This window comes from Eucalyptus grandis, chromosome 6 (genome assembly GCF_016545825.1).
Source record: "Eucalyptus grandis isolate ANBG69807.140 chromosome 6, ASM1654582v1, whole genome shotgun sequence".
In the NCBI taxonomy this organism is placed as follows: Eukaryota; Viridiplantae; Streptophyta; class Magnoliopsida; order Myrtales; family Myrtaceae; genus Eucalyptus; species Eucalyptus grandis.
Window position 1 is genome coordinate 54400433 of NC_052617.1, and position 20144 is coordinate 54420576.

Below are 20144 nucleotides of genomic sequence, written 5' to 3' on the forward strand. Positions count from 1 at the left end.
TACACAATCCTATAATGTGTTTTTTGACTAGACATTTTGAACAATCAAATACAATAAATAGATAAATATCATATTCTTATGTTGATTGAAATTTAATAATCAATTCAACACTGTTCATCATTACTCAAAAATCTAAATTAGAAGATTGTGTACTCTTTGTAGTCATTAGGAAAAATAGGGTTAAGCATCAAGCCTGTTTAATTGGGGAACCAATTGGAACTAATCTTGTTAGTTTAGTAAAAACCGGTTCAATTCTCGATTCAAAAATCAAGAACCAATCCAGATTAGTTTGGTTCCTCGTTCCAAAATTGCAATCATCAATTCTACTACTAAGGAAAAAAAAACCCACGTTCATTAAGATTCAAATCATGATTTCCATTACGAAGAAATATATGAATAACTCCCTAACAAATTTTTTTTTTCTTGCTTAAAAGATGCATCCTTAATGTTTAATAATAATTTCTTAAATTTTTACCTTTAAAAAGAAAAGTGACCGGTTGTTGAGAATTGCCATACTCGAATTAACAAGTTTGCTTCTCAATTTCGAGAATACTATTAAGAAAAGATATATTCCAGATCCATTCACCCCTATAAAGTCCACAAATCGCGCAGATCAATAATCACCTCGTACGCATGGAATCATTGGACTGTCGAGATTAGCGGGGTGTTTGGAAAAATACAAAAAAACTTATTCTGGCAAAAGTTGGAAACTTTTGAATTTTAAACAGAGGCAAGATTCTCGCACATGCTAAAAGTAGTGATCATTATCAATTAACATTCTAACACCTCAAAGGCCTGCAAAAAGAAGAAGAAAAAAAGCCAATCCTGAGGGCGTCGCATTATTGCAAAAAATAGAGGTCTGAAGAAAAGTCGTTGCCCTGTGTTAATTGAATTTATATACCAAAAACAAATCGTTGCTCATGAATCCATACGTCATCCTTCCTCATAATTATTGTTTTCCTTCTTCTATTTCATGAAAAATAAATAAACTAAAAAAATAATTTCCTAATAAGAATCACTTATATCACTTAAAAATATTTGTCAATGGAAAATATGTCAATATTGACAAAATTTTATGTATAAAATTTTTCGTAGATGATGAAAGTTTTTTTTTTCGTTTGTTCTTTTTGTAAACAATACAAGTGATTATTTTTAGAAAAAGATATTTTTCAAATCATTTATTTTTCACAAAATAAATGCATATCATAAAACATTTTATTTTCATTTTCTTGTTCGTGGATTTACTCAGCATACTATCATTGATAATATAAGAGGAAGCCTTGAAGTTGACATATCATATAACCAATCTACTCCCACCTTATTGCGCGAGTGTGTTCGTCACGAGTACATATAATATTTGAAATACTTTTACCTGATTTTTTGTCTCTCTATTCTTCAATTATCGTGAACGGAACATTACCCATCTCATGGTCCTTTTCCTACGCAGAGTACGCCCTCCATTTTTGAAAATTAACATCTCAATCATAAAAAATCATGCTCGCGCCTCAGAATTCAACATGGTAGGAAACGTTCTTTATGAGATTAGGTGAGATGGAAAGTGTAATGAATGAGAAGTTGAGGCTGACTTCTTTCCATACTTTCCCCCCTTGCAAAGGTCAGAAATTAATTTTATAGCAAATGGGTCTAGAACCCCTCGAGGCTTGGGGCGTAAGCTTTAGGGTCGTCGGTGGCCGCCAGGACAATCGCATTCAATCGCCTGCAACTTCTGTTGAAATGGTCTAAGGTCTTATCTTCTTCTTCCATAATTGGTGGCTGTGCATTTTTCAATAAACGGGGTAGGCGCTAGAGAACAGGGTGCGAGATGACTTTCGCTATGCCTTTTTCTCCTTTTTCTGTTTTTCCAGACCGACTTCTTTTAGCCTTTTTCCCTTTTGCGATTCGCGTGCTTTCTGCATTCATCTCATCTTTCTTTCCTCTCTTTAGTCATATATGGAGAAAAAAATATGCGAGAAGTCTTAAATCTATTACATTAATACAAAGTTAATTCTAAATATTTTAAAGGTATCAATTTAATCATAAATCTTTTAATCGAGTATCAGTTCAATTTTTTTTTTTTTTATTTAACGTCAATTCAGACATTTCGGATAATTTTAGCTAGATATTACTGACGTAGATGTTAGCTATCTTATGTGAAATAGCCGGTGCTAACACAGACAACTATTGATAACATTTTTTTTAAAAATTTTCATTTAATAATTCTTTTCTTTTTTCCTATTTTTCGATTCTTTCTCTTTCTTTTTTTTTTTTGCCTTTCCTTCCTTCTTCCTCCAACCAATCGCTAGACCTCCACGACCAACCAGTAGTGAGGCTCAAGCCTTACCGCCAACGCAAAAAGGGGAGTGAAATAAAAAAAAATCAAAAAATAAAAATAAAAAATAAAAATGCTATTAAAATTTGTGTAAGTTAATACCGGTGTAAGATAAGCGGTGTTCACATCAACAATATGAAACCAAAATTAGTTGAAAAGACTGAATTGGTATTAGTTCAAAAAGATTATGACTAAATTAACATAAATATAATACGCTTAAAACTCTTTTTACACTTTTTCCATCCTACGTAGAATATTGAGGGCATTTCCATAAATTCATTTGTTATGATTTCACCTCTCATTAGGCTTTTTTTTCTCTTGTTTGGGAAAAGATCATGTGTTTACGACGAAAATGTGAAGTTAAGGTTAACAACGCCAACTAAATGTCAATGAATGCGAAGCAGGTCGGTTCTTGGTTTGGTCAGAAATAACACAAACACACTATTGAACGCATTTGAAATTAGATTGTGTTTACAAATATGGACGTCATCCATTTGCAAAACTTGCCCAAACGTCAATGGAAGCGATGCTGGAGTGTGGAAAAACTGTGCAGAGGTATGTGCAGCTTTTGGGCCCCAAGCTGGAAGTACCATAATCGTGCGTCCTTTTCATTGGAAGTGGCTAGGTCGTAGATTTGTTGATACCACATGGGCGAGCATGAACTGTCCTTTTCGTCTTTTTCTTTTTTTCATGACCTGTCCTTGACCTTTCCGAATGTCTAGACTTCAAGAAGACCCACGAGAATTCCAAATCCACAGAAGAAGGAAGGCCCACGAGATTAGCCTCTGTGTTGATCTCCAGCCTCGTCATTTCTTTTTGCTCAGAAAATCAGGTTTTGATTCAGGCATGTCCTTTGCTGACTTACGGAATTTCAAGAATATCTCATTTTGGACCAATGCCAATATGGACAAAAGGGTCGGTGTAGAAAGACTTCCCATGTAATGGACACAATGAGCGCAATGTGCATCCGCTCTTTAGATCATATGGTTTTTAGGCTCGCATGCTCTCAAAGCAAAATCCCTTAAGAAGACCTTAAACCCACTCACCGGAACAGCAAGATCGATACCCGGTAAATGCAGGATCACAAAGACCAAACACTTCATATTCACACACAAATTTTGTGGATGTAGCAATTATTCAAGATGTAATAACTCCCGCCATTTACTTTTATCGAGTCATTTACACAAATGCGCAGTTCAAGTTTCATCATGTTGCTCAAGTTAATTTCTTCTAAATAAAGACATAGTTTCGAAGAGATGGTTGCCATTCTCCGTCTGAAAGCATCTCGTCAACATGGAGCAATGAGATGATGCATGGAAACATATTTGCATCATTGCTACAACAAATTCGAGTCTGGATGAAAATGAGAGAGATCGAAATGGTTTCGAGAGAACACCTCTGTGGGATTAATATGGACATGCATGGGATTGTCCTAAGATAAGTATATTACAGTCTAAGCAAAATTCTCGGAGGGAAAGTCAATCTCAGTTTTTTGTTCTATAATCATAGACGAACCGACCAAGTCAACTCAACATCCATCATTCTTATTTCCGAAATATTCGATGAGGATGTTTTTGAGGAAGCATATTGGAGATGAGATTGACATGATGCAGACCAAGATGATGCTTGCATTGGCATGTGAAAATAGCAAAGAAAGTAAACTCTCTATTTCAATCATTCTTAGAGAGGAGATGGCCGTTCTAGCAAATCCGGATTCCCAACAAAATTAACTGTGATCGACATGGTCTTGAATAACTCTATCTAGATACGATATCCTGTTGTCTATCTAGCGTGTATCAAGTTATTAACAATTGCAGAAGCTGCATCTGCATGTCATTGCCTGCTTCAGACCTCAATCAACTCTACAAAGCTATTACATTTTCTCGATAAGGCCACGAACAGAGTAAAACCTTGTTTAAAACATGGATATTTGATGTTTTATAATAATTTCTTAAGTTTTTCCCTTGAAAAAAGTGATTGATTCTCGGGAACTACCATACTCAAATTAATTAGTTCGATTCTCAATTATGAAAATAATATTGATCCTCAATTCTAGGTCTGGAATTGATTTATTCTAGATCGACTAGCCTCACCACTTTAAAACCCACAAATTGTGTAGATCAATAGTCACCTCATATGTATAGAATTATTTGATTGTTGAGATTAGTCCGGTGTTTGAAAGAATAAAACAAAACTATTCTTGCAAAAGTTGGAAATTTATGTAATTTTAACCGAAGCAAGATTCTCGCACATGCTAAATTTAGTGATCATTGTCAATTAACATTCTAACACCTCAAAGGCCCGCAATAAAAAGCCAATCCTGGAGGCGTCGCGTTATTGCAATAAAAAGAGGTTCGAAGAAAAGTCTCGGCACTGTTTTAATTGAATTTATACACGAAAAACAAACCGTTGCTCATCAGCCCATGCCTCATCCTCACTCAGAATTAATGTTGTCTTCCATTTATTTTGCGAAAAATAAATAATTTAATAAAATAAATATTTTTTTAGATATAATCGCTCATGGAAAATGTTTTGTCAACAACAATTTATGTTTGTAAATTCTCATGGACGCTGAAATTTTTTTCTCATTTGTTCCTTTTTTGTAAACAATACAAATGATTATTTTTAGAAAAATATTTTCCAAATCATTTATTTTCTTTAAAAACAAACACATCTTGTAAAACCTCTTACTTTCATTTTCTTGTTCGCAGATCCACTTAGCATAATATCATTGATAATAAAAGAGAAACCCTTCAAAGCAACATATCATATAACCAACCTGCTTCCATGTTATTATGCGAGTGTCTTTGCAACCTGTCACGTGTGCATACGATGCTTGAAAGACCTTACCTTTTTTGTTTGTCTCTCTACTTCATTTATCGTGAGTAGAACATTAACCTTCTCACGATCCTTTTCCTAGACACCATATGTACACCCTTCACTTTTGAAAATTAACATCTCGTCATTAGAAATCATGCTTAGACCTCATAGCTTCAATATGGTTGTAGGAAACATTAATTATGAGATTAGGTAAGATGCAAAGTGTAATGAATGAGAAGTTGAGGCTGGCTTCTTTTGATACTTTTCCCCCCTTTTCCACCCCTTGCAAAGATGAGAAATTATTATCATAACAATTGGATCTAGAACCCCTAAAGGCTTGGGGCGTAAGCTTTAGGGTCGTCGGTCGTCGCCAGGACAATCCCATTAGTCAAATTCAATACCTGCAGCTTCTGCTGAATGGTCTAATGTCTTATCTTCTTTAATGGGTGGCTCCAAATTTAGCATCGGGGGACCTCTTTTCATCAATGCGGTACACGCTAGAGAAAAAGGTGCGAAAGGACTTTCGCTGTGCCTTTTTCCTTTTTGTTTTCTCACCTTATTTTTCAATGCTTACCGCGTTCATCTCATCTTCCTTTCCTTGCTTCAGCCATGGAGAACATCAAGGGGCAGCTTTCGCAAATCCATTTATTATGATTTAACCTTTCAATGGGCTTTTTTCTTCATTTGAGATAAGATCAATACTCGGGGAAAAACCGGTTTACATTAGGTTGTGAATGCTAATTGACTCGGGGCTTGGTTCAGTCCAGAATAACCTAAAACATGCTGTCGAATGCATTTGAAATTAGGTTATGTTTACAAATATAGACATTATCCATTTGCGAACCGACCTAACAGGTCGATCCCAATAGGCTATGTCAGCATATATAACTTCGTCGGTCAGAGTAGTGAAAAACTGTGCAGAGGAACTTGCAGCTTTGGGCCCCCAGGCTGGGGTACCATAGTCGTGTGTCCTTTCCTTGGAAGTGGCTAAAAGTCGTAGGTTGCTGATATCTCGTGCGCGAGCAGGACCTGTCCTTGACCTTTTCGAATGTTTAGAGTTCAAGAAGGCCCATGAGATTTCCAAGTCCACGAAAGAAGGAAGGCCCGCGAGATTAGCCTCGGTATTGATCTCCAGCCTCGTCGGTTCTTTTTGCTCAGAAAATCAGGTTTTGGTTCAGGCATATCCTTTGTTGACTCATGGAATTTCAAGAATATTTCATTTTGGACCAGTGCCAATATGGACAAAAGGGTCGGTATAGAAAGGCTTCGCATGTTTTGGGCGCGATGAGCCCAATGCACACCCACTCTTTAGATCGGATGTGTGCATCTGAATTATGCTCGCATGCTCTCGAAGCAAAATCTCTTAAGAAGGCCTTAAAGCCACTTGCCAGGACAGCAAGATCAGTACCCGGTAAATGCAGGATCACATAGACCGAACAGCTCATATTCACACACAAATTCCGTGGGTTTAGCAATTAGTAAAGATGTAATAACCCCATTTGACTTTTATCAAGTCATTGGCACAAAGGCGGGATTCAAAGTTCGTCACGTCCTCAAGTTCATTTCTTCCAAATAAGGATGTAGTTTCAAAGAGGTGGTCCCTCCTCTCCATCTGAAAACATCTCGTCGACATGGAGTGATAACGCGTCAAAACATTTTTGCAGCATTGCTTCAACAGTTTCAAGCCCAAATGAGGAGGGAGAGAGATCGAAATGGTTTCGAGAGAACACCTCCTTTGTGGGATTAATAGGGACATGATGCATGGAATTTACCATAAATATAATACAGTCTAAGCGAAATTCTCGGTGAAAAACTAAATCTCAGTTTTTTGTTCTATAATCATAGATGAACCAACCAAGTTGACTCAGCATCGATTCTTCTCGTCTCCGAAATATTCGATGAGGATGTTACTGGGGAAGCATATTGGAGGTGAGATTGACATGATGCATACCAAAATGATCCTTGCATCGGCATGCGAAAATAGCAAAGAAACTTAACTCCCCGTTTCAATCATTCTCAAATAGGAGACCGCTGTTCCAGCTAATCCGAATACACAACAGCATTAACCACGATCGACAGAGTCTTAAAATAGCCCAGAAAATCTATTTAGATGCGATATCATTTTATCGACGGAGTATGTAAAGCTGCATCTGCAGGTCATATCCTGCTTCAGACCTCAGTCAATTCTATAAAGCTATTCACAAATTCTCATTAAGGCAACGAACCACCAGAACTAGACTATTGACTCACAAGCTCCCTTGAATCCCTCCCTTTCCGGGTAATTTAACTTCGGCAAAGAAACCATACCTTTGATGAATCCCCCTGGTTTTCATCCGAATGCAGACATCAACAACTCGAGAACTCGGCTCATACCTGGCCTGTCGCGATTACGATGGCTAGTGCACATACACGCAATGCTGAAGTACTCCTCCACCCTCGCTTCGACCAGGCCATCCCTCGAAACGGCCGGATCGACCATCTCCATCTGCCGGTTCTCATCCACCATGTTCCGAGCCCAAACAGTCATCTCGACCTCCTCTCCCTTATCCACCACCGATAAATCAGGCCTCCTACCCGTGGCGATCTCCACCATCAGAACACCGAAGCTATACACATCGGCCTTCACGGTCGCCGCCGTGAACCCTTCCTTATACTCTGGCGGCGCATACCCCATCGTCCCGCCAAATTGCGTGGACACATGGGATCGTGAGTCCTTAATCATCCTCGCAAGCCCGAAATCTGCGATGTGCGGCTCGAATTCGGCGTCCAACAGCACGTCACTCGCCTTGATGCCTCTGTGAATGATCGGCATTGGCAATCCGTGCATGTACGCTAATCCAGTGGCCACGCCCCTGATTATCTTCATCCTAGTGTCCCAGGACAGGGGCGGCCTCTCGACCGAGTGCCTCGACCACGAGATGTCACCGTTCTCGGACGACGACGTGGTGTCGTACAGCCACTGGTCGAGGCTTCCCTTCTCTATGAACTCATAGACCAAGACCCTATCCGAATTCGACATCCAGTAACCGAGGAGTTTGACAATGTTCGGGTGGTGAAGCTTACCTAAGGCTTCCATCTCGGCCCTGAACTCCTGGAACCCCTCGAAGGCGTCGGGCTCGAGCTTCTTGATGGCAACGGTGAGGCCGTTGGCGAGGCGGCCCTTGTAGACGAGGCCGAAGCTGCCGTCGCCGATGATCAACTGGGGTGGAAGTTCTCGGTGGCCGTCCGGAGCTCGGCCATGGAGATCCAGAGCTTGGGGTCGAAGGAGGCGCTCTCGGTGCCGGCGATGAACGAAAGCTCCTCCTCCTCCGAGTTCGAGATCGTCTTCCGCCTGCGCCAATTGCAGGTGATGGCAAGGCAGACCAAGAAGAGGGAGACGCCGACGAGGCTCGCGACCGCAGCGACGATTGCTTGGATACTGGAGTTCATGTCAGAGAGGTAGAGAGAGAGAGAGAGAGAGTGAGTTTGGGCGTTTAGCTGGCTGAGGGAGGTGGGTGCGAGGAAGAGGAGAGAGAAGTCGACTGAGAATATATATAGAGAGAGAGGAGGTGGCAGAAGAAGAAGAAGAAAGACGACGACGACGATGACGACGACGGAGAGGCGCGACGGTCTTTATATATTCGCCGTAAAACGGGGGATTTGCTTTTAGGAAAATGAGGAGTCATTCTCGGTCGGACTTTGATGAACTTAGTCAACGGTGTTCTGCTTCTACTGCACGTTCGATTATTGAAGGTGCAACTTTCTTTTTTAATTGTTACCAGAATTTCTGATAAATTTATCCTAATTTAATTTTTTAAATCATCAATAATCTTAAATTAGTACATTTATAATAGATTTACCAGAGACTTATTTTTTCTATAAAAATTCTAAATTGATACACTTATGAAAAATTTATCCTATCATAAATCAATGCATTTATGATAAATTTATCCTCATTTAGTTTCAGTTGAATTTTACTGTTAAATTTACTAACGTTGATGATTCAAAGTGACGTGATATGAACAAATATTACAAAAAATCTCAAATTGATGAGTTAAATACGACTCTTTTGAAGACCAAACTTTTCCCCAATCCGATGATCATGTCTTCTGCTACAAGTGATATATGAAACTATCATTATCAGAGCTTGGACGATCAAGTCATAGTTTTGGTAATGAGATAGAACTTTTAAGGGCTCTTTCAATGGTGACCTGTGTGACATGATTTAAATACACATTGATCATCAACGAAATATAATCATATCAATTTTGGGACAATATTTGTGCTTAAACAAATATCATCAGTTCAAAATCTTAATAATTGATAACATGGAAAGCAAATAAGTTTTTTGCTGATTATATCTGAAGTGGTGCACCTATAGATCATGTCGCCATTGACTCGTTAATTCGAAGAGGCCATATAGGTCAATCTCGTGTCTGATGAGTTGGTCATGAGTACCGTACGATTATTAATCACGTCTCACGGGCTGGACACGAACACAATTAATCCCTAACCATGTCAGCTAATTTCCAGTCGTGTCAGAAATCGCTATCTCTAGAGTGACCCGGCGGCTGCTCATGCGGTTGCCGTCTAGCTTATTGAATATAGGTCGAATTTATTGAAGAGACGCGAGTTGGGAAATTGCACCACACTTGCGTTGCAAATTTCACTTAGGTTGGAAATTAAGCTGGCTTCGGGCTCTCGTGCTGCTGGTCCGAAGTTAGAAAGCTGTGCAATCTAATCTGAAATTCCACCTTGATTTTATGAAATTATTTTTTAATACTAGTCTTCGATCTCAAGGTTTTACATGCTAGGTGGACCTCTCTCGCAAGGTTTTCATCCAAGAGACCGTGGAGTTTAAATTTCTCTTAAAACACCAGTCATGGTAAGAGTGTCAGAATCAAACTAAAATTTCTTGCATTTGCGGTTCGATTCGGATAATGGTTAAAGCCACATTTCCGGTTTGATTCAAATAATGATAAAAAGACGCATTTCTTTTTACCAATTTGGTTCGATTAACCGAACCAAATGATAAAATATAAAATCCATGCTTATAGTTATAATCGTTGGAAGCCCTGTCAATACTCTCTCTCTCGTCTTCTCCTGCTCGAGTTCAAGACGAACGGAATTGCATTGGTCTCTTCGAAGCAACACCACCAGCAGGTCCCCTATTGCTGGGGACGGCGACGGTGCCGATGTCGGCGCCGACGACTAGGTTTTGGACCCAAAACCCACAAATGAAGCGACCCACTTATTACCTTCTGCACATAACTCTAGGAGATTGAAGGATTCGGAGAGTTCACCTCGGCTTTGAGGATTTCAGGTGAGTAGTTCTTTTGAATCAAACTAGGATCTGCGATATAGGAGCTCTGTTTTGTGTATTCTCCCAGATCTGCGATCATCTGACGAAACCCCTTTTTTTGCCTTTATTTGCAACCATTGCTGATGACGGGCTGTGCTTTGGGCTTAGCTATCTCGACTTTGCTTCAAAACCAAAGGGTCCCTCTTTCTTCTGTTGCCTTCTTCCTTTCTGGTACTCTGGTGTTGTTTGATAACGCTTTTTTGAATCGACACATCATCTAACCAACCCGCTCACACATTATCATGTCAGTGAGTTTATAACTCTGTCATGTGTGCGTATGATACTCGAAAGACTTTACCCTTTTTTTCTTTCTCTATTCTTCATTAATCGTGGACATACCATTAACCGTCTCACAATTCTGGTACTGCCTCTCCACTTTTGAAAATGATAGTTCTTGGAAATCATGCTTACACCAAAGAAATTCAATATGAGACAGACAAAGTGCAAGTGAAGATGTTTTTTTCCAAATTTAGATGGTACGTAATGTCAATTACAAAATTGTTAAAATGCAAAGTGTAATCAATGAAAAATAAAATGCCGTTTGGCAAAATTTTCAAGTTGCTTTTGTCGAGATGCAATTGCATCTCTAAATCTCTCTAAAGGCCTTTGACTCAAGGGAGGTCCGGAAATATTTTGAAATGCAAATAGACTCTTTTTTGTTACAAAATCGTACGTCGATTCCAGAAAAATAACGCTCGCAAATAATTCACCAGACATATTATAGTAATAAAATAACAGAATCGATGAACACACCAGAAAATTTGTTATCGAAGTTCACTCAAACTCCGCGCTACATCTCCGCGCAGAGGCACTCTGCGAATCCACTAGACTTCAGAAAAAGTTAGAATACAACAATGATCTTCTCTCAAGATCAAAGCACAAAGAGATTGAGAACCCTCATTAAGAAAAAACTCACTTTTTTCTTTTCTCTTTTTCTTGCTTCTCTATTTCCTTTTTCAGCGTCTTGACGGCTAGGGTTTTGTCATCGCTAATATAAAGATACCACTTTTTAACCTAAAAGAAAATCTAATAGAAAAGACAAAAAAGCCCCTAAAAATAAATATTTGACTTCATCTATAACATTTTTTTCCCTGCCAACTTTACTCTCGCTCAACTTCAAAATTTTGCCTTCAAAAATACTAATTTTACCTTTGTCACTGATGAGTAACTAACAAGTAGTTGGTGTGCCACCGGCCCGCCACCGACGAGTGGCCGAGCTACCGCTGCCCTCACTTGAGGTCGAGCGACCTTAGGTGAGGTTGGCCAACGGCCGATTTGGTTTGCTGTTTCACTAGCAAATAGTTTGATCTTTTTATTAAAACAATTAGCAAAAATCCTTTATCAAGTATAATTTTTAGCAAGCAATATTTTCATCAAAGTTGTTTTCCAATGTGTTTTAAAATACATTTTATAAAACACCAATAGCACTTCGTGAAATCGTTTTCAGTTCCCATAGATATTCATCAAAATCGAATCAAACGCACCCCAAAACTCTGAAGGGCTTGGGGGCGTAAGCTTAGAGTCGCCGGTCACCATCGCATTGGTCAATGCTTGCAACTTCTGTTGAAGTGGTCTTCTTCTTCTTTAATTGTTGGCTCCAGAATTCGCATCCCTCCGGGACGTCCTTTAATTAATGCCGCGTGCTAGAGGACAAGGGGACAAAGGACTTTCGCTATGCCTTTTTCCTTTTGTTTTCTCATCTTACTTTTCACCTTTTTCCCTTTGAATTTCGGTGCTTACCGCGTTCATCTCATCTTTCCTCACTTCATAATGGTAAAGGGCAGTCTTGCAAATTCGTTCATTATGATCTAACCTTTTATTGGGCTCTTTGCTTGTTTGAGATACGTTTGATGCTGGGGGCAGGGGGCATATTTACGACCAAAAGCAATAGCACGTCAAATTAACGTTTACGTAAGAAATCTTTGTCAAACATAGCCAGCTGAAATTTGAATTAATGTCAATCGAGTAGGTGTTTCATTTATAGCCTCATTGAATTAAAATATGCTACTAAACACATTTGGAATTAGGCTACGTCTAAAAATGTGGACATTATCCATTTGCAAACTTAGCTAAAAATCAATACAGGCGATGGATGTCCCGTGCTAATGACTTAATCGGTTAGAGTTGCGGTAAACTCTGCAGAGGAACGTGCAGCTTTGGGCCCCAAGCTGGGGCACCATAATCGCGTCCTTTTTATTAGAAGCGGTTAAGTCGTAGATTTTGCTGATATTCCTGTCCTTGCCCTTTTCGAATGTCTAGACTGCCCATGAGATTTCCAAATCCACAAAAGAAGGAAGGCCCACGAGATTAGTGTTGATCTCCAGCCTCGTCAATCCTTTTTGCTTAAAAATCAGGTTTTTGATTCAGGCATGTCCCTTGTTGACTTATGGAATTTGAAGAACACTCCTCTTAGATCAGTGCCAATATGGACAAAAGGGTTGGTATCGAAAGGATTCGCATGTTTTGGGCGCAATGAGCCCGATCGCACATCCTGTTCTTTAGATCAGATGGATGTACCTGAATTAGGTTCGTATACTCTTGAAGCAAACAATGATGCCGTCCCTTGAGAAGACCTAAATCCACTCGCTGGGATGGCAAGATCGGTACATCATAAATGTAGGGTCACAAAGACCAAATAGCTCATATTCACACGCATGTTTTGTGGGTTTAGCAATTAGTCAAGATGTGATAATCTCATTGAACCGCCATTCACTTCTATTGAATCATTCGTATAAAGATATGCTTCGAGTTTCGTCACGTCACTCGAATTCATTTTTTCCAAACGAAGACATGATTTCAAAGAGATGGTCACTACTCTCTATCTGAAAGCATCTACTCAACATGGAGTGACCACGGAAGAAAACATCCTTGGTGAGATTCGCGGGGACATGCATATAATAGCATCAGAATAAGTATGATACGGTCTAAGCGATATCCTCAATCTCGATTTTTTGTTCGATAATCATAGATGAACCAACAAAATCTGACTCGGCATCAATCCTTTTTGTTTCCGAAATATTCGATGAGGATGTTCTGGGAAACATATTGGAGATAAGATTGACATGATGCAGACCAAGAAGATCCTTGCATCAGCCTGTGAAAATAGCAAAGAAACTAAGACTCTGTTTCAATCAATCTCAATTAGGAGGCCGTCATTCCGGCAAAAACTCGGATTCACGACAGCATCAAGTGTAACCAACAGAGTCTTGCAAAAGCCACAAAATCTATATAGATACGATATCATATTGTCTATCTACTCACAAGCTTAACCTTGATTCCCTTCTCTTTCTGGGTAATTCAACTTTGGCGCAGAAACCACACCTTTGACGAATTCCACCGTTTTCATCCGAATGCACACTTCAACAACTCGAGAACTTGGCTCATAACTGGCCTCTCCCTCGAATGCTCGCTAGTGCACACGCACGCAATGTTGAAGCACTCCTCCACCGTGGCTTTCACCAGGCCATCCCTGGAAACGGCGGGATCGATCATCTCCATCTGCCGGTTCTGAACCACCATGTGCCGAGCCCACACGGTCAGCCCGACCTCCTTTCCCTCATCCGTCACTGGTAAATTGGGCCTCCGACCGGTCACAATCTCCAGCATCAGAATACCAAAGCTATACACATCGGCCTTCACAGTGGCCTCCGTGAACCCTTCCTGATACTCTGGCGGATAATACCCCATCGTCCCGGCAAGTTGCGTGGACACGTGGGATCGCGAGTCCTTAATCATCCTAGCAAACCCGAAATCTGTGATGTGCGCCTCGAAATCGGCATCCAATAGCACGTTACTCGCCTTGATGTCTCTGTGAATGATGGGCATCGGCAATCCGTGCATATAAGCCAATCCACTGGCTACGCCCTGATTATCTTCATCCTAGTGTCCCAGGCCAGGGGCAGCCTCTCGTCTGAGTGCGTCGACCATGAGATGTTGCCGTTCTCCGACGACGGGTACAGCCACTCGCTGAGGCTCCCTCTTTCTATGAACTCATAGACCAAAACCCTATCCGAATTTGACATGCAGTAGCCAAGGAGTTTGACGATGTTCGGGTGCTGAAGCTTGCCTGAGGTTTCCATCTCGGCCCTGAACTCCTGGAACCCCTCGAAGGCGTCGGGCTCAAGCTTCTTGATGGCAACGGTGAGGCCGTTGAGGCTGGCCTTGTAGACGAGGCCGAAGCCGCCGTCGCCGATGATCTTCTTAGGGTGGAAATTCTTGGTGGCCGTCCGGAGCTCGGCCATGGAGATCCGGAGCTTGGGGTCGAAGAAGGCACTCCCATCGACGGCGATGGATGATAGCTCGTCCGGCATGCAGCCGGTCTGGACTTGGAGCTCGCGGCCACGTTTCCGCTTGCGGCGGCTGCAGGTGAAGGCGAGGAAGATGAAGAAGAGGGAGGCGCAGATGAAGCCTGCGGCCGCGGCGATGCCTATTTGGATGTTGCGGTTCATGTCACAGAGAGAGAGAGAGAGAGAGAGAGAGTTAGAGTTTGGGAGTTTAGTTAGATGGGGGAGGTGGGTGTGAGGAGGAGGAGAGAGAAGTCGACAGAGTATATGTAGAGAGAGAGAGAGAGAGAGAGAGAGGAGGTGGAAGAAGAAGACGACTGAGAAGACGCGGGAGGGTCTGTGTTTTTCGCCGTAAACCGGGGATTTGCTTCTAGGAAAATGAGGAGAAATTTCCGATGGACCACCAACACTTTCGGAGTATTTTCGTATCATATTGAACACTTATTCAACACTTTCCCATACATTTTGATACTTAAGTCCACACGTGTCGGAAAATTTGAGACCTGATTAACTCTCCCGACACTCTCTCATATTCAAATCTAAAATTCCGACATACGAGTTTGAAATTCCAACACGTAATTCCGACATGCATTGGTCAATTTTAAATTTTTTAATAAATTATGAGTCCAAATGTAAGTATGTAAACAAATAATAAAAATAATAAAGAGCAAAGAAAGAAAAACTTAATATTGTCTTCTTTCGACTCTTATTTCCCGTGATACACGATTCATCTCTCAAGTTTGTTTTTTTCTCTTCTCTTCCAACATGTTATGACATACAAGTCTAAAAATGTGGATTGCTTATTTTTTTTTTCCTTGAAGTTTTATGAATTATTGAAATGGAATTGAATTTGTCAAATTGAAATAATGAATGATATTAATGAATTATGAGTTTTTGTTTTTAGTATATATTCATTTTATGCTCTTTATTTATTTATTTATTTGTTAATTTGAATAAAATAATCACAAAAAAGATAATTTATCATATATATACATTTTAATATGTGTCCCAATGTATCAGAATTCTGCATTTTTTAATAAATAACGTATTGATGTATTGTGTCGTGTCATGTCATCAGTGTTAATGTTACTTAGGTCATTTTCAGTTGGACTTTGATGAACTTAGTCAACGGTGGTCTACTTCTACCGTACATTCAATTATTGACAATGCAAACTTTTTTTCATTATTGTTATTGTGAGAAATCTTATATTGATGTACATGTGACAAATTTATCTAAAATTAACTTTTTAATCATTAAAAATTTTAAATTAGTACATTTGTGACAAATTTACTTTAAACTCATTTTTTTTACCATAAAAATTTCCAAATCGATATATTTATGACAAATTTACCATAGACTCATTTTTTTTACTATAGAAAATCATAAATCGATACATTTGTGATAAATTCACCCTCCGTTACTTTTCGTCAAATTTTACCGTTAAATTTGCTGACATGGATGATTCAAAGTGATATGAGCAGATACAAAAAAAAACCCCAAACTGATGAGTTAAACCTGACTCTTTTGAAGACAAAATTTTTCCTTGATCCGACGATCATGTCTTCCGCTGCAACTGACATTTGAAACCAACACTAACAGAGCTTGGACGATGGAGTCGTAGTTTTGATAATGAGATGGAACTTTTAAGGGCTCTTTCAAAACACGACAACTTGTGTAACACGATTAAATAGTGCATCAACCATCAACGAAATATAATCATGTCAAATTTAGGACAATATTCGTGTTCGAAGAAATATCGCTGGTTTAAAATCTTAATAATAGATAACATGGAAAACAAATAGATTTTTCACTAATTATATGTGAAGGGGTGCACATAGAGATTGTGTCGCCACTGACTCAATAATTTGAACAGGCCATATAAGTCAGTCTTGTGTCTGATGAATTGATTATGAGTACGATACGATTATTAATCACATCTCCCAGGCTGGACACGAACACAATTAATCCCTACCCATGTCAGCTAATTTCAGGTCGCGCCAGAAATCGCTCTCTAAAGTGACCCGGCAGCTGCTCACGCGGTTGCCATCTAGCTTACTGCATATGCGTCCAATTTATTGAAGAGATGCGAGTTGGGAAATTGCACAACACTTGCGTTGCAAATTCCACTTTTGGTTGGAAATCAAGCTGGCTTCAGGCTCTCGTGCCGTTGGTCCGAAGTTAGAAAGTTGTGCAATCTAATCTGAAATTCTACCTTGATTTTTTGAAATTATTTTTTAATACTTGTCTTGGATCTCGAAGTTTTACACGCTAGGTGGATCTCTCTCGTAAGGTTTCCATCCAAGAGATCATGGAGTCCGAATTTTTCTTAAAACAAGTAGGGCTGTCACAATCAAATTAAAATTTTGTTTATTTTCGGTTTGATTCGGATAATAGTAAAAACCACATTTCCTTTCACCGAACCAAACCGAATGATAAAATATAAAATCATGCTTATGGATATAGTCGTCGAAGCCCTATGAATACTCTCTCTCTTCTTCTCCTGCTCGAGTCCAAGACGAACAAAGTTGTATCGGTCTCTTCGAAGTAACACCATCAGCAGGTCCCCAATTGCCGGGGACAGCGACGGCACCGGCGCCAACCACTAGGTTTCCGACCCAAAGCCCACAAATCAAGCGACCCACTTACTACCTTCTGCACATAACTCTAGGAGATTGAAGGATTCGGAGAGTTCACCTCGACTTTGAGGATTTCAGGTGAGTCATTCTTTCGAATCAAACTAGGACCTGCAATATGGGAGCTTTGTTTTGTGTATTCTCCCAGATCTGCGATCGTTTGAAGAAAATCCTTTGTTTCCTTTACTTGCAACCTTTGCTGATGGCGGGCGATGCTTTGGGTTTAGACGTCACGGGACTTTGCTTCAAAATCAAAGGGTAGTGGATGGATAAATTTATGTTTGTTCGATTTCTTTTTTTCTTTTGGCAAAAAAAGTGAATCAAAACAAAAAAACAAAAGTAAAAATTGAAAATCCTGACCAAACCAAACCGATAGGAGTTTCGGTTTGGGTCGCATTTGATTCAGTTTAGCTATTTACCATAATGATTTGGTTTTTTTGGAAAACTGAACCGAATCATTAAACCCCTAAATGACGATCATAAATAAAAGTTTTAAGAGAAGAAGTGAACATTCTTGAGAGAGAGAGAGTTTTTGGTAATGTTTTTGTTTCTCAATTTTATGATTTTTCTTTTGTTCTTGGAACAAAGAGAGAGAGAGTTTTTGGTAACGTTTCTGTTTCTCAATTTTATGATTTTTTTTTTTTGTTCTTGGAACAAGAAAAGAATAGAAATCTATTTTAGCTAATTTTCTTATTTTCCAGAGCAAATCAGAGTGTGGACAATAACATTTCCATTTCGAGGAATAATTTCTTTTCAGAAATAGATATTTTCTACTTCTACTCCCTGGATCCATTTCTGAGTAAAACAACGCATTTAACAACTATACAAAATTTCTATTCTTGGAATAAAAAAGAATATGAATGCGTTTGGTACAATCCATAAAACGAATGGGAACACGTTTGATCGCTACCATTTGCCGCCTCTGCAATCGGCAACTAGTGGCGATGGTTGTCGGCAAAGGTGGCTAGGCGCAGATGGTAGCCCAAGCAGAGTGGCAAGGAAAAAGATGAAAAGAAAATGAGAAAATAAAATAATTACTTATTTTTAGAAACTATTTCCGAAAACAAGAACTATTTTTTCTACTCCTTATTTATGTTCTAAATCTATTCACTGGTTACTCTTTTATTCCAAGGAATAAAAAAATTAATTAACATTATCAAATGAATTTATATTTTTTTCTTGTTCCGGGGAGTAAAAGAACAAAAGAATAGAGGAACAAAAACGTTCCCATGCGCCACCTTAGGCTGTGTTTAGTAATGCTCCCGAGAATAAGTGTTTCTGTTCTTTTGTTTAGGAGTAGAAATATAACAAAAACACCTTTTATAAGTTTTTTGTTCCCAGGAACTTGGAAACAAATTCCTATTTGGAATAGAAACAAGAAACAAAAAAAAATTACTTCTTATTTCCATGAACAACTCAAGAAACAAGAATCGAGCTTCTTCTTTTTTTCCTTTCCTTTTCTTCCTTTTTTTTTTTTTCCTTACTCTTTCTCCCTTCTTCCCCTAGCCAATCGTCGGCCTCAACACTGACCAGCTACCTCACCGGAGCCTCATTAGCCCTCGGCAAGGTCGCCATGAGCTTGCCGGCCATTGGCAAGGTCCCCCTGAGCCTCCTGTGGCTGGGGAGGCTCCCCCGAGCCATACCATGGCTGGGCGAGGCCCCTTGAGACCGACCTTGCTAGCCCTTGTTTGGCCGATTGCTAGCTAACAACCGGTTGGAGGAAGGAGAAGAAAAATAAAGAAAAGAAGAAAAAGTAATAAATTTATTAATAAATTAAAAGAAATTATAATTTATAAAAATATATGGGGTCGTACCAAACGCATTTCTTTCTCAAGAATAGAAATTTTGCGTGGTTACTAAACATGTTGAAATGCTCGGAAACTGTTCCCGAGAATAGAAATAGGAAAAAGTATTTCTGAAAAAAAAATTGTTCCCTAGAATAGAAACGTTATCAAACGCACCCTTAATAAATGCCGAGAATAAATTTGAAATAGAAACAAAAACTTTAAAAAAAAAAAACTTAATTTTTGGTTTTAAGAAACAATTTATGAAACAAGACATTTTTTTCTTTTTCCTTTTCTTCTTCATTTAGCTGGTCATCACAAGGGCCTCGGCGAGGCCGACCTCACCTAGCCACGATCAGGTCGTCGACCAAAAATGAAGAAGAAGGGATTAAAAAAGAAAATAAAAGAATTAGAAAAATCTCAAAAAATTATTAAAAAATTAAAAGAAATCTTATATCACAACAAAATTTGAAGTTCGTACCAAATAGATTCCTATTCTTTTTTTATTCCGGAAATAAAAATTTTGTGTAATCATCAAACGTGTTTAAATGCTTAGAAGCTCATTGAAGGAATAAAAAAAAAAAAAAAATTAGGAAACACATCCTAAGTGTATTTATGTTCCTCGTCCTATCACTAAAGTGCGAAAGTACATGAGAGGAGTCAAATAAACAATCTAGAAAAATTTAAATTCAGGACTTTTTATTATGATACAATATGAAATTTTGTAAGACTATTTTTAATTATTCTAAAATTTAAATCGTCAAATTAAGTCGTCATTTGAATATTATATTCCACGAAAAGGGCTTGCAACTGCTGAGTACTGCGTAATGGACTTGCACCTGATTTTCGGGATCTCATTAGGAATGGAGTCGATCGAACCTGGTCGCATTCGAAATATAAAAGCTCTTGACAAACAAAAGCAATCGAGACCATTGCTGATCGGTGCAGTTCAT

General features: G+C 39.1%; 2 pseudogenes; both read right to left on the reverse strand.

Annotated features, from left to right (window-relative positions):
- Window positions 1-7238: 7238 nt before the first annotated feature.
- LOC104430924 lies at window positions 7239-8675 on the reverse strand (annotated as a pseudogene).
- Window positions 8676-13422: 4747 nt separating this feature from the next.
- On the reverse strand, window positions 13423-14993 carry LOC104430925 (annotated as a pseudogene).
- Window positions 14994-20144: the final 5151 nt, after the last annotated feature.